The sequence below is a fragment of the Watersipora subatra genome, chromosome 1 (genome assembly GCF_963576615.1).
Source record: "Watersipora subatra chromosome 1, tzWatSuba1.1, whole genome shotgun sequence".
Classification (NCBI taxonomy): Eukaryota; Metazoa; Bryozoa; class Gymnolaemata; order Cheilostomatida; family Watersiporidae; genus Watersipora; species Watersipora subatra.
In genome coordinates, this window is record NC_088708.1 from 71,769,115 (window position 1) to 71,794,550 (window position 25,436).

A 25,436-nucleotide genomic window follows, 5' to 3' on the forward strand; every position below is an offset into this window, starting at 1 on the left:
GTAAATTCCTGCAAATACTTCCATCTATTTTCACAAAAGGCATCAAAAGGTTGTCATAAATGACAAAGAATTCTTGGCGCAAGAAATAGATGTTGGTGTTTTGCGAGTGTCTCTACTTGCTCCAGTACTATTTTAATATATATAATTTATCTTATAGACTTATTCCAAGAGGCTCTGCATACGCTGATGATAGTGTCTTTGTGAGTCATCACAAATATGTGCAACTTCTTGAGGCGAACTGCAATCATGTCATACAAATTATCAGCAACTAGTGTATTTCAAATTATTGACAATCAATTTCCAAAAATTGCATTTTCTTTTTTATAATACTAATGAGAACCTTCGAAATAGTTTTATTCTTAAGTTTAATAGTCAATCCATCACTTGTAGACATGAGACAAAATTGTTAGGATTTGTTTTGACAAATAAACTCTCTTGGAGTACTCATGTCGACACTATATGTAATAAGGTCACGAATTCATTGACTCTGCTCCAGTTTGGCAGGCCATACATAAACTCAAAATCTGCCATTGTATTTTATTATCATTTTATATTTTGCCATATTATTTATGGTATACACATTTATTATGATCTAGCTACAAGATATGTCACTAATAGTTTATTTTTGTTGGAAAAAAGTTCATTTTGACTAAATGCAAATCTACATCATATTCCAGCATATCTTGTTCCAATGAATGATCTTTTCAAATCTTTTCAAATCTTTGCATCTTTTTATTCTGCTTAAATGTTTATTTCACTTCAAATAATGGTTTCAAGATTTTTCATGGTTTGTGTCATTATTTTTACATGACAATTACAGGCTTTCAACTCATTTCAACTTACTTGATATGAACAAATTGCATACAACCACTACCAATTATTTTGAAAATATCATTGCCAGTTGCTTTAACAATCTTCCACCTAATATCCATTCTCTTAGCAAAGAAAGGCATTTTAAACACTATTTGACAAACTTTTTCTTCTTTGGTTTTATTATTGTTGTATGGCATAATTTGAGAAGCATTTTTATTTGAAATGAAATTATTGTCAATAAATTGATATATATATATATAAATGTATATATATATAAATGTATATATATATATATATATATATATATATATATATATATATATATATATATATATATATATATATATATATATATATATATATATATATATATATATATATATATCTGAATTGTGGACTTGTTGTAATGTATCATTTAGATATTTTAGAAGATGTGAGATATGTTGAAGACTTGTGACAATAGAGTTTACTTTTAAGGGAGTTGATGCTTGTCATAAGCCTACCATCAGAGCATAAAGCTAAATAAAGTTAATTACACAACTTCAATTTAATGTTGTGAAGAGACTATTTGATTTATGGCAACATTAAATTTTCAAACATTTAGCTTCCCAAAATACCTTGGCACCTGCGGACATCTAGTTTATAACTTGGAAATTTGACTGCGTTATTGTGGTCAATTCGGTTTGTGGAAACCAACTATATTTTATCTTCAAAAGATTTATATTCTCAACTGAGCAAGCTTATAAAGTTGTTGTTCATATTTGCTGTTCACCACTTTTGGTTGAGCCAAGCCAACAGGTTGACAGCATGTCTCCTGCTTTTTTCAATGCAACAGCTTTTAACTTTAAACAAACTGCACTCATTCAAGCTATGGTGAACTTCATTATTAGCAATCGTATGCTTAGTGTTTGGGCTACTATGGTTTATGTCGGTGGGATATTTGGTGGAAGATGGATAATGGAGGGAAAGGCTAGGTTTGAACTTAACTATTTATTAGCGCTATGGAGTGGGATGATTGTGGTTTACAGTGCCATCGGAACAGCGAGAATGTGGCCAGAAATGTTCCACGTTCTTCGGTATGAAGGATTTTATAGTTCAGTTTGCAAAGCTGGATTTTTGGAACATCCCGTCACATATTTCTGGAGTGGACTATTTATTTTTTCTAAAATCGTCGAATTAGGAGATACTGTATTCATAGTGTTGAGAAAGCAACCACTCATTTTCAGACATTGATACCATCATATCACCGTGTTGTTATATTCAATACACACTGTACAAGAAGTGATCGCTTCAGGACGCCGGTTCATTTGTTTAAACTTTGCCGTCCATGCTATCACCTACTCTTACTACGTCCTTCGAGCCCTGAAGTTCAGAGTTCTGTATCAAATCCGAATGTTCACTGCACAGCAGCTGATACAAATGATCGTCGGCTGCTTCCCGAGTTATTATGTTTACTCTATAAAGAATGAAGGAAGATTCTGTCAGATATCGTATGAAAGCATCAGATGGTCTTTCTTGATGTATTTCAGTTTTTTTTATTTTTATTACCAAGTTCTTTTATGATACTAACATCAACCCTACTCTACGACCTGCATGTTTGATTTCAGAAAAAAAGCAACGCATCGCAAGAGCAGATAAAAAACTTACTAACAGTTTTACAGTTGAACAAATTTATATTGCAAATATTGAAAATTCTCATCATTTCATGGGTAACCTATGAATTTAAATGACTGTCACAACATATTTTTTGTGTCTATCATTAAATTTATTTTATATCTTGTGTTAGCTATATACGCAGTGATTGCCTCACAAACTGTTTGTATTCGTTCTTCTGAAAAGTACGGTTTGCTATTATATTGTTATGTGTGATTGTGGAGAAACTATGTTATGCATAATTAATCCGAGTCCACACACAACATCAGTGTTAAAATTGCTTGTCATATTATTCTATTTTGACTATGTTTAGTTTGTGCACTTTTGCTTAGCTTGTGGGGACTAATTTGATTATTAATGGTTCAGGTACAAGTGAAGGTGTTAAGCTATTGTAGGCAATACTGATATTTACCAGTCAAAGTTACTTCTTTATTTTGTAAGTCCAACAATTAAAATACATAACTAAAAAAATTCTAAAGAATAATATTGATGACAAAAGGATAAAATTGCAAATAAAAGTTACACCCTTACTCGAACGGTCGTCCATGTTTGCTTGCTCAGTCCATATGGTTGCAAGTTTCGATAATCAAATGAGAGTCACGGCATTCCTTATATGTAGATGCTCGGTAGTAGAGATAGGGAAGTAGATGATGGCAAATGAGGCTCCATAGGTAGGGAAAGGGCAGAGGCTCCAGAGGCAGAGGGAAGAGAGAGGCTCCAGAGGGGGGGGGGGGAAGAGAGGCTCCTCAGCAGGCAGAGGAGAGCGTCGAAGGAGGTCCTCAGGAAGAGAGAAAGATGGAGTTAGAGATGGGGATAGAGATGCTGAGTCATTGGAGCTGTTCTCTTTTATAGATGTCTGGCATATGAGATGATTAGCCTGTGGGTGTAGGTTGAGTGTTAAGGTTCAATGCTTTCTGTCAGGTGTGTGAAGATATATTGTTTGCGTGATTCTTCAGCTGGTGCACGTGATGTCGGCATGTAGGGTGGAGCTCATGACTTATTCCTGGTATCTAGGTCATGTTTGACAGGGGTGGCAGATCTATATGTGACTCATTTGATTCAATTCTAATGCTTCTCTGGTGGTTTTTTTGGTGATGGTGGTAGGTAGGTTTAATTGCTTCCACTTCCCTTTGACGGTTTCTACAGATGGTGCTGACTCAGTTTCCGTGACTGATTTCTTGCAACTCTGAAGTTTCTAATGTTTTTTTGGCGTTTTCAATTATTGGATCTTTTAACATATTTTAGGCGTCTTGCTGCTTGTACGCATTATATGCTTATCCTGTGGACTGGCTGCATTCCCTATAATTGGTATGTTGTTTTTGCAGTATTCCCTTACAACGATATTACATAACTATTAATAATTTTTTTGATTTTGATAATTTTGTCGATTCAAAGAAGGTAACATAAAATATATACATAGATCAATCTAACAGATTCTATATACCGGTAGTTTGTAATTGTTATTTATTTATTTACTAACAAAGCTTTGGGTGAAATTTTGGATAATCTCACATTATAATTTTATTATATTCTATATAATTTTTATTATTAAACTAATTATTATTGAATACGTTACAAATAAAATTGAGATACATTGCCTCAATATGTACATTTGGTTTCAAATGAAAAGCATCAAATTACAAAATCGTATAAGTAACATCAATTATTGATATATGTCCATATGGGTACCAGTACATTCATTATACAACCTAGTAATTATGTCATGTATTGGGCAGATGGTAATCTGCATTTGGCGGGTTATACATTTCACTCATGAGATGATGTTCTTCTTCACCTGCATTGCTATTAGTTTTTGGGTATTTCTTCAATAATTTGCAATTATTTTTGCAGTTTATCTAATAGAAGAATTGGTTGTCTGACAACGATTGTTTATTCATTTTCAAAGAAACTTTTATTGCTTGTTGTAAAACACATACTAACTCTCACATTGCTTACTGCCATCAAGTCTCTATTTATTAATTAAACTTTGAAATATAATATACTATTTGTATTTCTTGCTATGCTTTCACTTAACAAAACAGATTTTTAGCAAGTACTTTTAGCAAAATCTCACCATATGATAAGCAATATCAATTTGCACTTTTTTGTACCTGCTCTGCCTGAGCTTTCTCTTGGTCTTGCTTGAAGACCATCTGTTCATCTCTACTTACCTGCAGGTGCTGCATGTTATAATTTCTAGCATCTGCGTGTGATCTAATTAACAACATTTACTTGCCAATCCCATAATAAATCATTTTCAAATATTTATGTTTATCACTAGTGACCTTGGATACAGGCGTTTCCCATTAAGGCAGAGAACATCACCATCGTAATGGAGTTTTACAACATTAAAGATTGCTTGTTTAGTTTAATGCTTTTTCAGAAATTATAAAGTTCATTACTTATTCATTAGATAAATTACTCAAACTTATAAATAGTGTTTTAATGTAAGTCTATGGATTGTACATTACAATATTTTTTCTAGCAACATCATTTTATATTGTATACACAGGATTTCTGATGCTGCCTTTTATAACTTCGGTATCAGTTTGGTTAAGTAGACCAATACAATTCATAGTGTAGGATTATTAAGTTTTATGACTTGTACCAAAAACTTCACGTATATATGTACTGTACATGCATATAAATGTATAAATGTACTGTACATATATACATCTGTATATGTACCGGATTGGTCTACTTAACCAAACTGATACCAAAGTTATAAAAGGCAGCATCAGAAATCCTGTGTATACAATATAAAATGATGTTGCTAGAAAAAATATTGTAATGTACAATTCATACACTCACATTAAAACACTATTCATTAGTTTGAATAACTTATCTTATGGATAAGTAACAAATTTTATAATTCTACAATATCTAGAAATTGATAACTTTATAATTCTACTATAGCTCGTTAGATCATAGACACATGATGCAACAAACACATAGGACTACAATAGTATAAACTCTATGAGGTTAATTATATCAATAACTATTCCTACTACATATTCCTATGTTATTTAAACATGTGCATGAATGAAATTGTTATCAAAATATTATATTATTTTCATTGTAATAAAAAGGAACAAAGACAAAGATATATAATTAGATACTATCAAAACCTTTACTCAAAACTGTTAGTAAATTATATAATACCTCCTAAGGTTAGGTTGACCTACATATATAGCATTTCATGTTATATACTCTGTGATAAACATCATCAAAAGAAAACATCAGACAATATACAATACGCCCGCAATTCTTCATACCAGCTCATACCAACAGTTTGTGAGTCAATCTCTGTGTAATAAATTCTGAATTGTTAGCAAAATAAACTGGTTTACATCATCTAATCTGTTTTATGCCTTAAGATAAATAGGTGATGCTATACAACCATAGAACTGAATCAGAGAACTAAACTGTATTATATCAAACATAGATTGAGTATTATTACAGAATGTTTGTATTATAACCATTTGGTGACTTGAGATCATGTGAGGTTACATAGTATGCGTGGTTTGGCTGGCTAGGCAGTATGTGCTGTCTTCAAATCTTTGTACTTCGTCAAGGTATGCATAGCTTTTCTGTAAAATGCAATTGCTTAATGAGTAGCATTGAGTAGCAGTATATTACAGCATACAGTAGCAGTATATTACAGTATACAGTAGCAGTATATCACAGTATACAGTAGCAATATATTACAGCATACAGTAGCAGTATATTACACCATACAGTAGCAGTATACTACGGTATACACTAACAGTATATTACAGTCTACAGTAGCAGTATATTGCAGTATACAGTAACAGTATATTACAGCATCCAGTAGCAGTATATTACAGTATACAGTAGCAGTATATTACAGTCTACAGTAGCAGTATATTGAAGTATACAGTAACAGTATATTACAGCATCCAGTAGCAGTATATTACAGTATACAGTAGCAGTATATTACAGTATACAGTAGCAGAATATTACAGCATACAGTAGCAGTATATTACAGCATACAGTAACAGTATATTACAGTATACAGTAGCAGAATATTACAGTATACAGTAGCAGTATATCACAGTATACAGTAACAGTATATTACAGCATCCAGTAGCAGTATATTACAGTATACAGTAGCAGTATATTACAGCATACAGTATCAGTATATTACAGTATACAGTAGCAGTATATTACAGTATACAGTAGCAGTATATTACAGCATACAGTATCAGTATATTACAGTATACAGTAGCAGTATATTACAGTATACAGTAGCAGTATATCACAGTATACAGTATCAGTATATTACAGCATACAGTAGCAGTATATTACAGCATACAGTAGCAGTATATTACAGCACACAATATCAGTATATTACAGCACACAGTAACAGTAGATTACAGTATACAGTATAGCAGTATATTACAGCATACAGTAGCAGAATATTACAGCATACAGTAGCAGTATATTACAGCATACAGTAACAGTATATTACAGTATACAGTAGCAGAATATTACAGCATACAGTAGCAGTATATTACAGAATACAGTAGCAGTATATCACAGTATACAGTACCAGTATATTACAGCATACAGTAGCAGTATATTACAGCATACAGTAGCAGTATATTACAGCACACAATATCAGTATATTACAGCATACAGTAACAGTAGATTACAGTATACAGTATAGCAGTATATTACAGTATACAGTAGCAGAATATTACAGCATACAGTAGCAGTATATTACAGCATACAGTAACAGTATATTACAGTATACAGTCGCAGAATATTACAGTATACAGTAGCAGTATATCACAGTATACAGTAACAGTATATTACAGCATCCAGTAGCAGTATATTACAGTATACAGTAGCAGTATATTACAGCATACAGTATCAGTATATTACAGTATACAGTAGCAGTATATTACAGTATACAGTAGCAGTATATCACAGTATACAGTATCAGTATATTACAGCATACAGTAGCAGTATATTACAGTATACAGTAGCAGTATATCACAGTATACAGTATCAGTATATTACAGCATACAGTAGCAGTATATTACAGCATACAGTAGCAGTATATTACAGCACACAATATCAGTATATTACAGCACACAGTAACAGTAGATTACAGTATACAGTATAGCATTATATTACAGCATACAGTAGCAGAATATTACAGCATACAGTAGCAGTATATTACAGCATACAGTAACAGTATATTACAGCATACAGTAGCAGAATATTACAGCATACAGTAGCAGTATATTACAGCATACAGTAACAGTATATTACAGTATACAGTAGCAGAATATTACAGCATACAGTAGCAGTATATTACACCATACAGTAGCAGTATACTACGGTATACACTAACAGTATATTACAGTCTACAGTAACAGTATATTACTGTATACAGTAGCAGAATATTACAGCATACAGTAGCAGTATATTACACCATACAGTAGCAGTATACTACCGGTATACACTAACAGTATATTACAGTCTACAGTTGCAGTATATTACAGTATAGCAGTATATAACAGGATATTACAGTATTACACATCATGCTGTACTACAGCTTGTCACTGTGTAATGCAAAATTAATTAAAGCAAATAAAATGGTAAGTCTACAAGTCCTTACATATTTCTCAGGATCAGCAGATATGAGTTAATCGGAAACTGCACAATTTTTATTAAACATGGAGCCTTATATTCGCTTTCTTTTCTTAACCTTGCTTCGTATCATGCTACTATAGTTGTAGATACGAGTGATGGTGATGTTAGACTATACTTCCAGTAGTTATTATTCACTAGATGAATGCCTAGTGTTGCACAGGTAATAAAAAAGTTTTGCAAAGAAAATTTATTTTTAGTCAACATATTCAACATTTAACATTCAAACTTTTAAATGAAGGAGTTTGAGTTTATTTCTGGGTACTGTGTTTAGGTCTGTGTAGTTTATACTGTACCAGCTGCTGTGTCTGCAACATGTTTAAATAGATTACAATAGTCTTGTTGGTTAGGTGATTTTAACCAGTTTTATTCACATGTGGGCACACATTTTTCTCTGGTATAGATTTGCACATTTTTAGGTGCAGATTTGAGCGTGAAGCCATGAAAGATTGGCATGTATAATAAGTATGTGCCAATATACATGTATTCCACTTTATTTCGCAACTGGTATAGCCAGTTGAATAATGTAGTGTATTGGATAAATACACTAGAGGATATTTGTTCAAAATCGGCTTGCAACAGATTTCTACTTTTTAAAACTTGATTACTATTATTGGACAAACGTACAGAGGAACAGACAAACATTGAGATTTATATAAATACATGTAGACAGCAGAAAACAGGAAGTTTATTTTAAACCAATGCAGCAGTTAGTTTGCAAGTGTGATGGGCAATTTGTGCCTTAATATGGTTCAAATATTCAGGATTATATTAGATATCAAAATAAAGCATAAAATTATATCTATAACTGAAACTTCTAGAGTAAGTAACTAGTTCTACTATGCATAAAATAAGTATTTAGTATCGGTATATATATTTAAAGTTAGTCAACAGTACTAACATAGTCAAAGCACTTGATACTAACACATATAAAGTAAGTATCCAGCGCTAACCATTTAACGTCAATGTTTAACACCAACATATTAATAGTAAATGCTCAGTACCAAGATATTTGATTAAGTACCCAGTACTAACATAGTTATACTTAGTACCTACTACCAATGCATTGTTAGAATGAGTACTCTCTACTGAAATATTTGAGTAAATGCCCAGCTTTTGCATAGCTAGCGTAAGTACTCAAAACAAAGATATTTAAAGAATATATACACCCCGTTCCCGATTTTACACGCTAAATGACGTAATCATTGAGACTATATAAACTCTATTAACTCTATGAAACATGATAGAGTTTTATAGAGGTTTTTCGTTTTCGCCATTTTAGGGCTTCGTCCTCGAGTTTCATCGGTACTTTTTTGTCCTCGCCGTACTGAGGCTAATTTGCTTTCCGCAAAACGATGACACTTACTGGATACTTACTCGATAGTAATAGTACACTTGTAATTAGCCCCAGGTGCCTTGAAAAAGTGCCTCAAAAGTAAAAATTTGGTTAATACTCTGGTTCACCCAGATTCCAGCATTAGGCTGAGTTATGTTTCATTCTGAGATTTAAGTCTTAAGCCTCTAACGGTTTTGGGTAAGAAACTGTTATGAAAGAGGCGAGTCACGGCATATATTGATGTTGGTTCACCCCGGGCAGCAGCACGTGTGATTATGGCAGTCTCCTTTCTGTCAGTAGTAAGCTCATCATAAGCAGAAGCTAGCACATTATGCTTACTTTCATGTGATAGAATCTTCATCAGTAAAGCTACTCTCTGATTTCTTCTTCTGGATTCAAGCGATTGTAAACCTAGTTTTTCACGGGTGTTGCTGACACTATCTCTACCTTTAAGATTGGCTATGAATCGTGTTGCTCGGTTTTGAATCATTTTCAAGTTATGTACTATCTGTCTGTCACTCGGATCCCATACTGTACAAGCATATTCCAGCACAGGACGACACAAGGCTGTATAAGCAAGTTGTTTAGACTGTGATGGTGCATCGTATAGGGTGTGTTTGATGCATCCAAGAACCTTGGAAGCTTTGTTGGTTTTCTCAGTATTGTGTGCATCAAAGCGTAGGTTATACTGTAATGTGACACCAATATATTTTACAGTATCAACACGTGTAAGAGTTCTATCGCCCAGTAAATATTGTGGCTGTTGTTGCTCCAAGTTTCCAAATATTATCAGTTCACACTTGGCTGAGTTAAAAGGCATTTTCCATTTAGTTGACCAATCATAGACTGCATCAATATCAGCCTGAAAATTTATTTGGTCTTCTGCAGAATTTACTTGTGAGTAAAGCAGTGTATCATCCGCGTACAGACTGACTCTGCACTTCACAGCTGCAGGCAGTTCGTTGATATAGATAAGAAACAGTGTGGGGCCCAGGACACAGCCTTGCGAGACTCCTGAGGTTACTGGGAGCTGAGAAGATGATGTTCCTCGAAGCACTACAGCTTGGTTGCGGTGTGGTAGAAAATCTTGAACCCAATTTGCTATTTGGGGGTTAAGTCCTTCGATTTGTCGTATTTTAATCATAAACAGTCGGTGTGGCACCTTATCAAACGCCTTTTTGAAATCAAGGGCAACAGTATGGGTACAGGACCGAGTCTCAGTGGTCTTAACTAAGTCATGATAAATAGAGACAACAATAATTCATCCGAAAATTAAATTTTTGTGATTGTATCTCAGTTCAGCGTTATTCTTTATAGTAAAAACGAATTCGCAAACAGGTAAATGATAAAATGTTGAGTGAAAGTTCACTAAAATGCATACTAAAACTTCTTTCAAGAATGTTTTTAGTAAGCTAAATTCATATGAGTTAGATTCAATGTTTATGTTACATGTCTGTCTTGAGGGTAAGAATTCTGCACGTAGTACATTGTAATGTTACATTTTCTTGCAGATCATAACCATAAAATGCACTAAAGTCATTGTAGGTAACTATAGTAACTAAGGTAACATATTGTTTTGTTATTACATGTATTTTTTAATGATGATGATGAGGATGATTTTTCCCAAGCCGGGAGTGATTGCATTAGATAATTACGACGGATTTCTATACCACTATACCGTACATCTATACAATAATTTCGCCTCATGATGCCAACAATGAAATGAATTAAAACTATATAATCGTATACCAAATAATTTTTCATTGCATTCGAGGCAAAACAGACTATATTTAAACATTAATTGCTAATAATTTCACATTTACATTTAAACACCTATACAGTTTTATTTTCTCTGCTAATTTATTTCAACGAAACACTTCGTTCATGATATGAAATTTTGAAGTTTGAAAAAGTTTGAAAACCTTTGCAGTTGCTTTATTTTTCTCTTAATTCATTTGAACTGCACAAAAACACTATTTTGAAGTTTAAAAGTTAGTATGGTAAATGTTGTATACGTGATATAAGAATAAATTTTCTATCCAACACCTTTTGATTACTCGGGCATTGTCTATTGGTATTATCCCACGACCAAACAAGAGTGAAGCGATTGATTGGGAGATTTATGATAAATGCACATGTGCGCACAACTCCCGAAAAATTATCCGTTAACGGCCGTCACCAAACCCTTGCAACGAAATCCTATCAACAAATTTAATATTTTCCAGTAAAATCGTTTAAGTATAATAATGATACAAAACGCATATAGACCTATTTAAATATGTTACCAAGCCTTTGAAAGGTTACAGCAAATTCCTAAAACTAACCCATCTGATCGGATTATACATAAATAGACAGATATACCGTATTAGCACGAAAATCGTCACAAAACGCTTGAAAAGCTTGGTTTAATAAAAGTTAAGACCGGAAATTGAAACGCCGAGGAACAGAGAATAGAACGATAAAGTCTTGCGCATTTCACGGAAAAAACGTGCACTTTTCACCAGTCTTTAGCATTGTTCCCAAGGTGTCGGCAATTAACATAGGAGTACAGAAATCGTTTCATTCTTGTCGATTTCAATTTTTTCATTTTCAATTTCATCTGCTGACACATTTGAGAACTTTCGTATTCTAACTGATGTCCAACGAAGTATAAGTAAATGAAATGACGATGATATTTTTTAACAGTTCTTATGAGATTATTACAATAATTAATTATAAGTTTGGATGACTACAGAACAATGACTACGTAGTACAGATTTTCTAAAAATCTAACGCAGTGTAAGTAGCCTAAAGGGAAAGACGATGATATTTTTTCTAACGGTTCTAATGAGATTATTACAATAATTAATTATAGGTTTGGATGACTACAGAACAACGGCTACATAGTACAGATTTTCTAAAAATCTATATCAGTGCATTTTACTTTTAATATTGGCCGATATTGCATCTCTTTTTGCAGGAGGAGAGATATAAACATATAATCTTTTCCTTTCATTATACATTTCATTACATTATCATTTCCATTCATTATCTTTTCCTTTTATTATAGTACTTTACAACTTAGTATTTAACAACTTAGTACTTAACGATTCAATATTTAACGTAACAACTCAGCACTAAATGGTTCAAAGTAAAAACCCAGTACTAGCATAGGTATTTAAAGTAATTGTCCTGTACTAGCATGTGTGAGTTAAGTAAGCGGTATTAATATGTATAGGTTAAGTAACCGGCATTAACATATATACCTTAAGTATCATGTATTACCATGTATATATAAGTATTCGATATTAACATACCAGATCAGAAACAAACTGTGGCCTCCTCTGACGAACTTCTAGAACTGTTGTGTAAAGGTTAGGTTGATGTTGAGATTTGATGGCAGCCATAAGATTATAACCTGCTATAAAAACACCAGCTTGTTGGCTGCCCGTTCTACAACACAAACACATACAACTAATAAGTACATTAAACTGATAGACTAAAAAAGAATGAAGACTGTAAACTAATAGGCACTGTAGTCTAGCAGACTATAAGCTAGTAAGTTGATGAATGCTCTATCACTGGTTTGGAGTTCCTGCTTATTTTCAGACCCCAACTACTGATAAAAAACTGATGTTGCAATTTTTGCTTACGTATCTGTAACGCATATGCTTCCACCATCAACATATGAGTCAACCACTTGAAAGTAATACAACAGCGAAGAAATCTTTGGCATCTCACTCCCTTCCTCTTGATTATCTGACTAATTCCGCACCTTTACCACCGAGACTGATCTGTCCTATAATAGAAACTGTAAACTACTTTAGGGCAAGTAGTTCAATACTTTTAACACTGGCCTTTCTAAGACGTTTATAACTAGTGTGCATTTGAGTTGCTTTCGTGGATGATAATGTTTATTATGTGAATATGTTCAACATACATTTCAAATATGAGCTGAACCTGTATAGTTGTTAGCAAAGCTGATTAGTTTTCATAGGACAAATTTAATCAATAGACTAATATAGAAGAAATGTTACAAAATCTTAGTGTAATATAAGAATTTATAATGTTTTTGGCACATTCTTACCTGGTTGTGTGAATAAACAAGAAAACTATATCTACTTATTAAAATGGTGAGGATTCATAATACGATCGTGATAAAGTGTAATCATTGTCACATTATCAGGTAATTGAAAAATGCAACAGAAATGCTTACCTCTACAGTCAGATGAACTACCTGTACGAGACTGTTCTCAGAAGAGTCGTCTCTCTGCATTTCACCCCAATCAAGGTAAAACTCATCTCCATTCGCATTGGGAAAATAGTCCAGCGTCTGAAAATACTATCTGATTCTGAGCCAAACATGTAGGTACAGGTACTAACAGAATACATAATATAACAGAAAGCATTCATACCGCATACATATAGCAATCTGATCCGTCACTTGGGGCATTGGGTAACACGAGAACATCTTAAAGATTGATCAGCTAGTGCAATACAGTTGATAACGAAGCAGGCCAAAAACCATATAATTACATGCATCTGAAATATATTTTTTATCAATGCATAACTGTGAATGGCCTGCACATGAATCATCCCGTTGCCCTGATGTGTTTGTTAAAATGACATACTGACATTCCAGTCAATAAGACATACTGACATGCTAGCCAATCTGGTGTACTGACTTGCTAGCTAATCTGATATACTGACATGCTAGTCATCCTGATATACTGACATGTTAGTCAACTTGATATTCTGACATGCTAGTCACCTGATATACTGACATGCTAGTCAGCCTGATATACTGACATGTTAGTCAACTAGATATACTGAAATACTAATAAACTTGGTATACTGACATACTAGTAAGCCAAATGTCTTGTTTCCTACCTATCCTCTCCTTGATATAACTGTTGTTCTAACAATCGCTCACCTGAGGCAACAGTTGAACTACAACATTAACTTTTCTCTCGTGAATCATTTTCCAGAAATCACTAGTTGTATGAGAGAGTGGAAGTTGTGTAGCAATAAACTGATTCTCTTGCAGAAAAGACTAGAAAAAAATAATTCATTATATCAGCCTCCATTAAAAACCACTGATTCGATAATACATGTATATCAAAAGTTAATTGAGAGCACTTTAACATTACCTGTACTAATACCAATATAATCATGGTATCTCGATTTTGAGCAACAAATTTGAGGTTAGAACAACTAAAAGCACAGAAAAAGCATAAGATAAAATGGGAAAGCTCGTGAGAAGTTTTAACACAGAAAAACAAGCATATGTAGTTATGCAACAAGTTAGATATACAGCTATAAAACAAAAATGTCTGTAGGAGTTTTGAGCTACCATGATATTATTATTGGTAATGCCTGGAAAACATACACTTTACTTAAGCTAATCTACACCAATCTTTTACGTGCTGCCTAATAAAACTAGCCTTCAATCGGTAAAATAGCTCAAAGATCTAGTAAATTAATAAGTAAGTAGAAAACCTAACATAATCTCAATATCAAAGAAAATTTAACATATACGTGTGTGTTTACATGTATATAATTATGATAGAGCTGCACAATGATCACGTTAATTAAACGATTAACCCGATCAATACAAATACATGATTAACTGAGTTGAGCCAATTAATCTTCAAATAAAATGCAACTGAGGTGATGATCATGATGTGGTTCTTTTGTATTGTTTAATATATTGTAAAGGAATTTGCCAGCCTTCACTTAGGCATGATCTAGATTGCAATAGATGTTGCATAAATTGCAAGAGAAGTGAGTATGGTTTTTTGTTTGGTTTTTTCCAAAGGAATTTCTACTAGTCGTGGAGCTGCAACTACTCTGCTCTCCTAGCAAGAGCACTCCCTATATATACATATATTTTCCTTGGACCGTATAATGGAACCGCGTAAGAAACATTATAAGAATAACTTATTAATAGACTCGCTAACACGTTGGCTCATTTACGACCAAACTAACAAATTATTAGCGATAAGACACATAATAAAGACAGACACAACATGCAAAATATATATAAAAGTAATTATATGCTCCAGCTGCTGTTGGTATACAGTCAAGTCGAAATAGGAGTCACAGGAAAGTAAATCCACAGAGTGCTGGTCTGAGTCCTTCTGCCAGATAACTTTTATGTTTGGGTACCTCTGTAGGTGTAGTAGCATTGCTTGTAGCCTTCGAGTGACCTTATGAATTGACTTCTTGAATATAGCTACGAGCTGTTCATGGTCGGTGTGAATCGTCACACCTCGGTGTCTGAATATGAATTGGTCAAAGCGCTCGGCTGCGAACACAATAGCTAGACACTGTAGTTCCAAAAGCACATAGTTCTGTTTACAGAATGTAAGGCTCCTGAACGCGTAGGCTACAGGCTTGCCTCCTTGCAGCAAGGCTGCACCAATGCCTGCCGTCGAGGCATCGATTTGAACCACCACAGGCTGTGATAGGTCAAAGTACTGTAAGGTGTCTGACTGAGTGAGTTGGAATTTAAGTTTGTCAAATGCTTTGGCTTGGTCTGGCTCCCATTCAAATGTCTGTTTCCATTTGAGTACTTGCCTCAAGGGTTCTGACTCAGTGAATAGGTTGTTAATGAACTTGGACATGTATGTGACATGTTCAAGAAGCCGTTTGACTCCTTGCTGGCACCGCGAAGGTTCTATCTGTAAGATAGATCGTATTTTGCCAGAGTCAGGTTTGACGCCTTCCGAGGTCAATAGGTGTCCAATGTATGGTATTCGGTCCTGCAGAGATTTGCATTTATCCTTGTTGAGTCTCAGTCCAATTTCCTTTGCTCGTTTGATCAGTGTGGTGAGATTTTCATCATGTAGTTGGCAAGTCGCACCATAGACTAGTAAGTCGTCATTCACTACCATCACTCCAGTTAGGCCTGTGAGCCCTCCGGTCAGTCTTCTCTGAAACCTTTCAGGCAATGACGCAGTGCCAAAGGGCATGCGAAAATACTTGTATTTGCCTATCGGTGTTCAGAATGTCGTTAGTTCAGTTGAGGCTGGGCAAAGTGTTACTTAGTAGAACCCTTCTTTGGCATCACATAGCGAGAGGTATTTGGCTTTGTAGAGTTCAGGCAGCACGTCGTCTAGTGTAGGCAACACTGCATGGTTGCGTCGAATTGCCTTGTTGAGGTTCTGTAGGTCAATACAGACCCTGATTCTTCCATTTGGTTTTCGGTCAGGCGGTAAATGGCTGATCCAGTCTGTCGGTCCATTCACCCTCGCGATGATACCTCGGTCCTCATGTGTCTTGATTTTCTTGATCAAATCTTCTTTCGTAGAGAGGAGGGACTTTTTGCGGCCACACTTGTATGGGACAGCTGCTCTTTTCCAGGTCATTTTTATATTCTCCTGGAAGTTGTCTCAGTCTAGTAAAGATGTCACTCAAGTTAGTTAAAAGCTTATCGATGCTCTTGTCAGCTGCTGATATTGCGTATATCTGTTCACCCAGCTGCAAAAGGTTCATTTCTTGACAGGTACTCCACAAGAGCAGACTGTGTTGTTGGGTGTCTATGACCAGAAACTTATGAACAGTGTAGGTTTTGTCGTTTCGGAACACTGCTAACTGCGTCCAACCTCGGGGAGTACATCTGCTCTGGTCATACAAAGTAAGGGTCGTCTTAGTAGATGTCAGTTCTGGGCGTCCTAGCCTGTCATAGTCTTGTGTGTTGAGAGTGTTGCAAGTTGCAGCCGTGTCTAGCTGAAACTCTATCTCTTGTTCCTGGTCACCTTTAGCTAGCACTGTTGCGGTAGCAAGCAATTTTAGGTCTCTTACTTCCGTGTTTATGTAGTTAACATGCTCAGTGTTTGCCTCGTCGTCACTTGATGAGTAGTTCCAAGAGACGTGATTTGCAGTTTCCATAGTTTTTGGTCTGTGTTAGGCCCTGCACACAGCAGCAAAGTGGTTAAACTTGTTGCAATTTTTACATTGGCACCCATATGCTGGGCAGGATTGAAGTTGGTAGTGTTTTTTACAGTTTCGGCAAGTCAGGGCTGAGTTAGTTTGGGTCTTAGGGCTAGATGGTCTCACAGAGTTTTGTAAGGGGCTTTATGATTGATAGCACTGGCTTTCTCATCTTTGGTCTGTCCAGTCATAGTTTGGTAGTCTTTGGTGGTAGTCTCTTCTTGTCTACATAATTCGATTGCTCTGGCTAGGTCGATGTCCGATTGCTCAAACAGTTTTTTGCGAGTTCTGCCTTCATCTATTCCAAGGATTAGGACCTGTAGTACCATTTTGTCATACATGGTGTCAAATTCACAGAAATTAGCATTGCTGTGTAGGTCTGTGATGAATTTATCCATTGTTCTGTTCCTCTGTTTGTACGTGAGTAGTGTGTGTGTTTTGGCTATCACATTGACACGCGGTTTGCAGTATCTGTCAAACTGTACAATTATTTTGTCATAGTGAACCTTGTCTGTGTCAGCAGTCCAGGTAATGGTGTCATATATTTGTATTTTCTGTCTGCCTATTGCTCTCAGTAGTAGGGCAGTTTTAACTTTAGCCTCTGCGTCGTCTTTGGATGTGGCTACTAAAAATAATTCGATGTCTCCTTTAAAGGTTTTCCATTGATCGGGTAATTCAAGGCCATCGGCAACTGGTTTAGGTACTAAGAACTGTTCTATGTTCGTTTTATTTATTTCTATTAGTTCCTCACTCGGCGCACCATGTTTTGTGCTAGAAGTGTGTGGATTATTTTGAGAGATAGAAATAAATGTCCGTGTGTAGAAGCATCAAGTTTAGCACTGCCGAAAAACAAGTCGAAAATTCCAGCATGTGATTTAATTCGTAATTAGTAGTTTACAGGTAAATCATAAAAAACAATAGTATGAGTGACATTATTTCCGAGCAGTTACACAGACAATATAGTGAGTATTGCATACGAGTAATATACTAGCGAGTATGATTAAGTATGGTTGTAACCAGATGCACTCAACAGCCACAATATGCAAAATATATATAAGAGTAATTATATGCAAGTAAAACACATAATAAAGACAGACACAACATGCAAAATATATATAAAAGTAATTATATGCGAGTATATAAAATATAAGAAATAAATTTGTGACCCTGTGTCCGCCACAATATAACATTAGCATAGCAAGTTGCTACCATTTAATTTACTAACAAATAAATATTATGACAAGCAACACTTTTTTACCAATTAAATACAACCGTAGTTATTTTGCACTCAACTATGAAAACATTAAGTGAGTCACTAACATAAAACTTGCGTATACAATAATAAGACGCAAACACCATGTCAATCTGAGTTTAAGATTATAAGAGTTTAGACAATGATATCATAGCTGGTCAGCCGAGGCGCGGAAGTGCCACGCCTCCCATTGATAACATATTACTGAGACACTAACTTTCACCTTCCAAAAACCCACTTCAAAATGTAGTTAGGGTTACTTAACCACAACAATTCTACTTCTCTGTTCTTTACTTTGTTGGTGATGCCCATATATTAAAAGTTTTCCGTACCTGAATGTTTAAACAAAAGCTCCAAAATTTTATATCAAATAATTGGTAAAATCCGTGTTTGAATAATAATTAATTTTTTGATTATTATTAGAAATTAAACTTCTTTGTTAGTTTCGACTAATATAAAAGAATTCCAGTGAATATTTAATTTTTAGCACTAGTTCTAAGCTTCAAAAAGTGTAAAAAAAGAATTCAGATCAATGCAAGGTACGCGAATTTTCGGAACGTACTCCGCCACCGGAAGTGAAGCTTTATGTAAAACAATGATTACATGATTGTCTATACTCTTCTATGTTCTACTGAGGTGTCGATCTAGTTGTAAGCGGCCATGTTGTTAGTTGTTTGAACATGTTTCTAGGTAGTAACAACAAAAGCGATTTCAGTATTATTTAATATCTTACAGTCTTTTTTTGTTTATATTTAAAAACCTTTTTAGGTAAATTATACATGTATCTTCATTTAAAAAAAATCACAATCATATTTCAGTTTTAGAATGATAGTAATATAAGATTGACACGTTGTTGGAACATTAAAGCAGAAAAATGTCTTCCGTACTAGGTAGCACATTTTAATATGTTGTTGGAAACATAACAAGAAAGAGAAGTGCAATATATGCCAGAAAAAATTTGCCTACCACCACAGTACATCATCATTAAAGGTTGACTTGCAACAAAATTCACATTACAGTTATTTGGTATCAGAAGATTCATCATGTCTTACTCTGTTGTGTTGTAGGTGCCAAATATGTGAAAAGGTGATTACAAGCTCTTAAAATCTCAAAAACGAAAAGCCGCCGTAGATTGGAATCTCTTTATTTTTCTCACGTATTCATTACAGTTTGGTTATCCTCTTGTCCCGTAATGTTCTCACATGAAATTAAAGGCCAATAAAAGGCTCAATATAAAACTTATCGTAGCAATAGTTTATGACAAATACTTCAGGTTTTACCGAAGACCCCGTATCAAATATAGATGCTCGCTACTTTACAGTTTTGTTTCGGCATTATTCAATCGTCAAGTTGTAATCTGATCATGTGACCCAATACTTCGCAAATAATTTTTGCTGCACTTTTCGATTATCACAGGTGACCAACAGGCTTGTTAGGATTATCAGACAATGATATGTACTCCTTCGAGCTAACGTTGAAAAGTTTAACGAGTTTTTACGGTAAATTATAAGATATCAGTGCTAAAAGTGACGGCATTACAATGACGATAAAACAGGCGCATAAAAACAATAGACATAGCTTTATTGAATGCGTGAAGTATATTTGTGAAAATATTTCGACGAATGAGGTTGCATGAAAGTGTAAACAGAAACCATCCTGTAACAACTACGTCCCGTTTGAGCCGTTTTGGAAAGAGAATTCAAACTACGACGGTCTCGTGTGGCTGCGATTAACTGTTCGATTTTGAGCTTTTAAGAGCTTGTAAACACCTTTCCACATATTTTTCACTCACAACACAACAGAGTAAGACATAGTAAATCTTTTGATACCAAATAACTGTAATGTGAATTTTGTTGCAAGTCAACCTTTATGATATCATTTAACTAATTTTCATCCTACTGCTCAGAAATCATCACCAGATGTCGCAGACTACTAATGACTACTGTCCCCTGTGAGCGGCTGTTCTCTAAAGCTGGCAATACTGTATGTAGGAAGAGGGCATCTCTTCATTTGGATAATGTGAATAAACTGTGCTGCCTCAACTCTTGGCTGGCTTACTTATAAACTTTCATAGACTGTTTTCATACTCATAATAATCATTGCATTGTAACGTATGTACATCGTACATAACATGTAATCCTGTAAACAATAATTGTCTCAAATATAATTAATTTATATATAGCTGTATTATCTGTTTTTGCTTAGGCAGGTTTTTGCTAGATTAATTCTAAGATTAATCAAAGATTAACCGGTTCATATCAGTTATTAATCACGATTAATTTGTATAATCGTTGTGCAGCTCTAATATTTGATATATATGTAGATATGCTTACATTGACGAAGACAGCAATAATATAATCTGTACCATAAACAGTAACAGCGTGTTGAGCAGCTCTAATATATGATATATATGTAGATATACTTACATTGACGAAGACGGCATTAATATAGTCTGTACCATAAACAGTAACCGCGTGTTGAGAAGCTGTAATAGAGAATCATTGACAGTCACTGAAATTTCAATGCAAGTTAATTATTTTCTTGTATTATTTACTAAATAGTTTCAGTAATAATATTGTTCAAAAGAAGAAAATAGCTTATATTCTAGTGTTCTGTCATAAATCAATACAGTATAATTCTAAACCTTGCAACTCAACACTGTTTTGGTGTTGTTAGTTTATATGCAATGTCAGCAGTGTGTAACCTAATTGTAGCTGTACTAATTATAGTCATAATTACTTTTACAGCTGTATCCAACATGCAGTTTAGTTAGGTGATTTATATTTTACTGACACTGTTTGTTAGCACTTAAATAAAGACATCATTTTATATGTTTATAATTAAATTTTGCGTGTACAAATTGTCTATTAAGCAAAGTTTTTCCATGTCGTGTTTCTTGAGCGCAAAGGGTTTAGGTTTTTAAGTTGGACTATGCACAAAGGATTAGGTCTAAAGCTAAACATGTTACCTATCTAGCAAGTCTTTGAATATCAACGGATGAGTTATGTTTGCTGAGGTACTTATAAACTCCAGAAGCTCAATGACAGTGTGAATATGTTGAAAGTGTGTAGTTTATTATTCAGCGGTGTTGAACTTAACTAAACAAACATATACTGTTAGACTATACTGTCAACAGTCACAAAGAAAGAACTCACTTGGGAGAATATCGGCACATCTGTTCTTTTTAATATTCAAGGGAAGTTCAGCGGTACTGTAGTCAAACTTTATTTGTGCAACAGCCCGCTCCAATCTCTACAGTAAACAGTTTAGGCTACAGAATTATGACAATGGTTAGTAGTGATGGAATTGCATCAAATACATGGCAATAATTAGCAGATGGTGACAGTAAGTGTCACCATATAAACACCAGGAAGTTGGTTAATGAATCAAAAATATTGAGTTTCTTACTGTGAGTAGGTTTCAGTTACACAATACGTGATATTGGAGAATGATTGCAAGTAGGTATCAGTGACGGCCTGAGTGACAATGAGAAACTGATTGAGTCACTGACAATGAGAAGGATAATAAATTACTAACTACAGTATATACTGTATGTGTAAGCTACTTTGGCTTAATAAAACTGAGAGTGATTGAGAGTAGATGCTAGTGTCTGAGTATATGGAATAGAAAAGATCACAGGAAGCAAACTCAGTGAACTTAAACACTAGCTAGAATTAAAAAAATTCACAAGCCTCAGAATTTTGCTCTCCTTTAAGACAAGCAGGTTGTTTGTTTACCTTCTCTCTAAACAGCACTCATATTTTTATTCAGAGCCAGCCGTAACGGAGGAATGTTACACAAGCATACCCACAAATACTTTTACTGTGCTCACACTATGTCAAGGATGAGTTAGGTCTAATAATTGGATGTCAATTGGTAGACTGTCTATGTGACTTGAGGTAGTCAATACTATTGTTGTAATTACGTAAGTACATAAGAGAGTGTGTCTTACCTCAAACTGTATTACAACAGACTGGTCTGTCAGCAAGACATTCTGGTAGGCTTTATTATTCGTTTGTTCAGACATTTTGCTGACACGTAGTTCTTCATAAACATTTGTGGATGTGTCTCTGTTTCCTGAATGACAAACGCTATCATATTTTGTAAATTTAACGATGATTTAAAAGTGTTAAGCACGCTTAGTGCCACGTAACAGTCTGTAACATACAGTACACTAGTTTATATGTAACAGTTAAACAATGTGTTAACACTTTTTTGGATTAGTATGAAATCTAAAATATTAAAACATGAGAAAGTTGTTTGTTTATATTATGGTACTTTTATATTCAAGTAACAACTAATTACGTTATATGACTACAGCTCTGCCTATAAATATTTTGTAAAACTAATCATTGAAGGTTAAAACACATCTCTATGAGTGGAGGTAGGAATGCTACTGATGGATTAGTTGTACTAAATAGAATGATTTGAATGATGAGATTACAGGAATAAACAGACGGTAATGTTAAAATTACCAAAGTATATCTGGTTGAAAAAGACTGACCTGGGCTTTGATAATATCTAGCAATGAAATTAGGCGCCTTTAAAGATTGACTTGCAACAAAATTCCCATCACAGTTATCAAGCGAATGTGATAAAAAAATTGTCGTTTTACAAGTTAATAAATCCAAGTCTTTGACTTGAGTCAGTTTCATAGTATAAAACAATAATAAACTCTCACAAAGAAATAAGGAAAGATGAAAACTCAACAATGTAAATCTGTTTAGGGTCTCAACCTGAAATGATCAAAAATAATTTCTATAATTGTTACCTCTGGATGTAGAGTGAGGTCTGCATTTGGCTGGTGGTGGTCCAGCGACACAAGCAAAGGCGGAACTTTCTTCAGATGAACTTGCCGAATTCTGAGTTCTGTAAGAGATATATGTACAGACTACAGCTAAACTTGTAGAAAATAGGAAGAAAACATTAACTTGATTCAGGAGCACATGCATCACACATTTAAAGTATTACAAATATTACAAAAAGCATTTAGCATACTGAAATATATTATACCTGTGTCTGTAGAAGACAACTCCAGTGATTAGAACCACAATAACAAGAACAGTTACACTTGGGACCACAGAAGCAAGAACTATGGAGTTACCGCTAGAAGTCTGGGCTACAAAGATGTCATTTTCTTAATATTGTGCATAAGGAATCTTTTGGACTTCAGAATAAAACAGTTAAAAGCTTTTTGAAAGTCGCTTACATTGGCATTAAGCCTTCTCTTCACATTATGTAAAACTTCTATTATGTACAACTTTTACCTGTTGTAAAACTTCTTGTTAGACAATACAGATTGTATATATTGATAAAAACAACTGATAAGAAATATAAAAACAACTTATAAGCATTACGTGAACATATGATATGTAATATAGAAACAACTAATAAAATATATAGGAATAACATGTAAGGAATATAGGAACAGCTGATAAGGAATATAGGAACAACTGATAAGGAATATAGTAACAACTAATAAGGAATATAGGAACAACTGATAAGGAATATAGTAACAACTAATAAGGAATATAGTAACAACTAATAAGGAATATAGTAACAACTAATAAGGAATAAAGGAACAACTAATAAGGAATATAGTAAAAACTGATAGGGAACATAGTAACAACTGATAAGGAATATAGGAACAACTGATAAGGAATATAGGAACAACTGATAACGATTATAGGAACAACTGATAAGGAAAATAGGAACAACTAATAAGGAATATAGTAACAACTTATAAGGGGTATAGTAACAACTAATTAGGAATATGGTAACGACTAATAAGGAATATAAGGACAACTGATAAGGAATATAGTGACAACTAATAAGGAAGATAGGAACAACTGATAAGGAATATAAGAACAACTGATAAGGAATATAGTAACAACTAATAAGGAATATAGGAACAACTTATAAGGAATATAGGAACAACTGATAAGGAATATAGGAACAACTAATAAGGAATATAGGAATAACTGATGAGGAATATAGTAACAACTGATAAGGAATATAGTAACAACTGATAAGGAATATAGTAACAACTAATAAGGCATATAGGAACAACCGATAAGGAATATAGTAACAACTGATAAGGAATATAGTAACAACTGATAAGGAATATAGGAACAACTAATAAGGAATATAGTAACAACTAATAAGGAATATAGTAACAACTTATAAGGAATATAAGAACAACTGATAAGGAATATAAAAACAACTGATAAGGAATATAGTAACAACTGATAAGGAATATAGGAACAACTGATAAGGTATATAGGAACAACTGATAAGGAATATAGGAACAACTGATAAGGAATATAGTAACAACTAATAAGGAATACAGTAACAACTTATAAGGAATATAGGAACAACTGATAAGGAATATAGGAACAACTTATTAGGAATATAGGAACAACTGGTAAGGAATATAGGAACAACTGATAAGGAATATAGTAACAACTGATAAGGAATATAGGAACACCTTATAAGGAATATAGGAACAACTGATAAGGAATATAGTAACAACTGATAAGGAATATAGGAACAACTAATAAGGAATATAGTAAAAACTAATAAGGAATATAGGAACAACTAATAAGGAATATAGTAAAAACTGATAAGGAATATAGTAACAACTGATAAGGAATATAGGAACAACTGATACGGAATATAGGAACAACTGATAACGATTATAGGAACAACTGATAAGGAAAATAGGAACAACTAATAAGGAATATAGTAACAACTTATAAGGGGTATAGTAACAACTAATTAGGAATA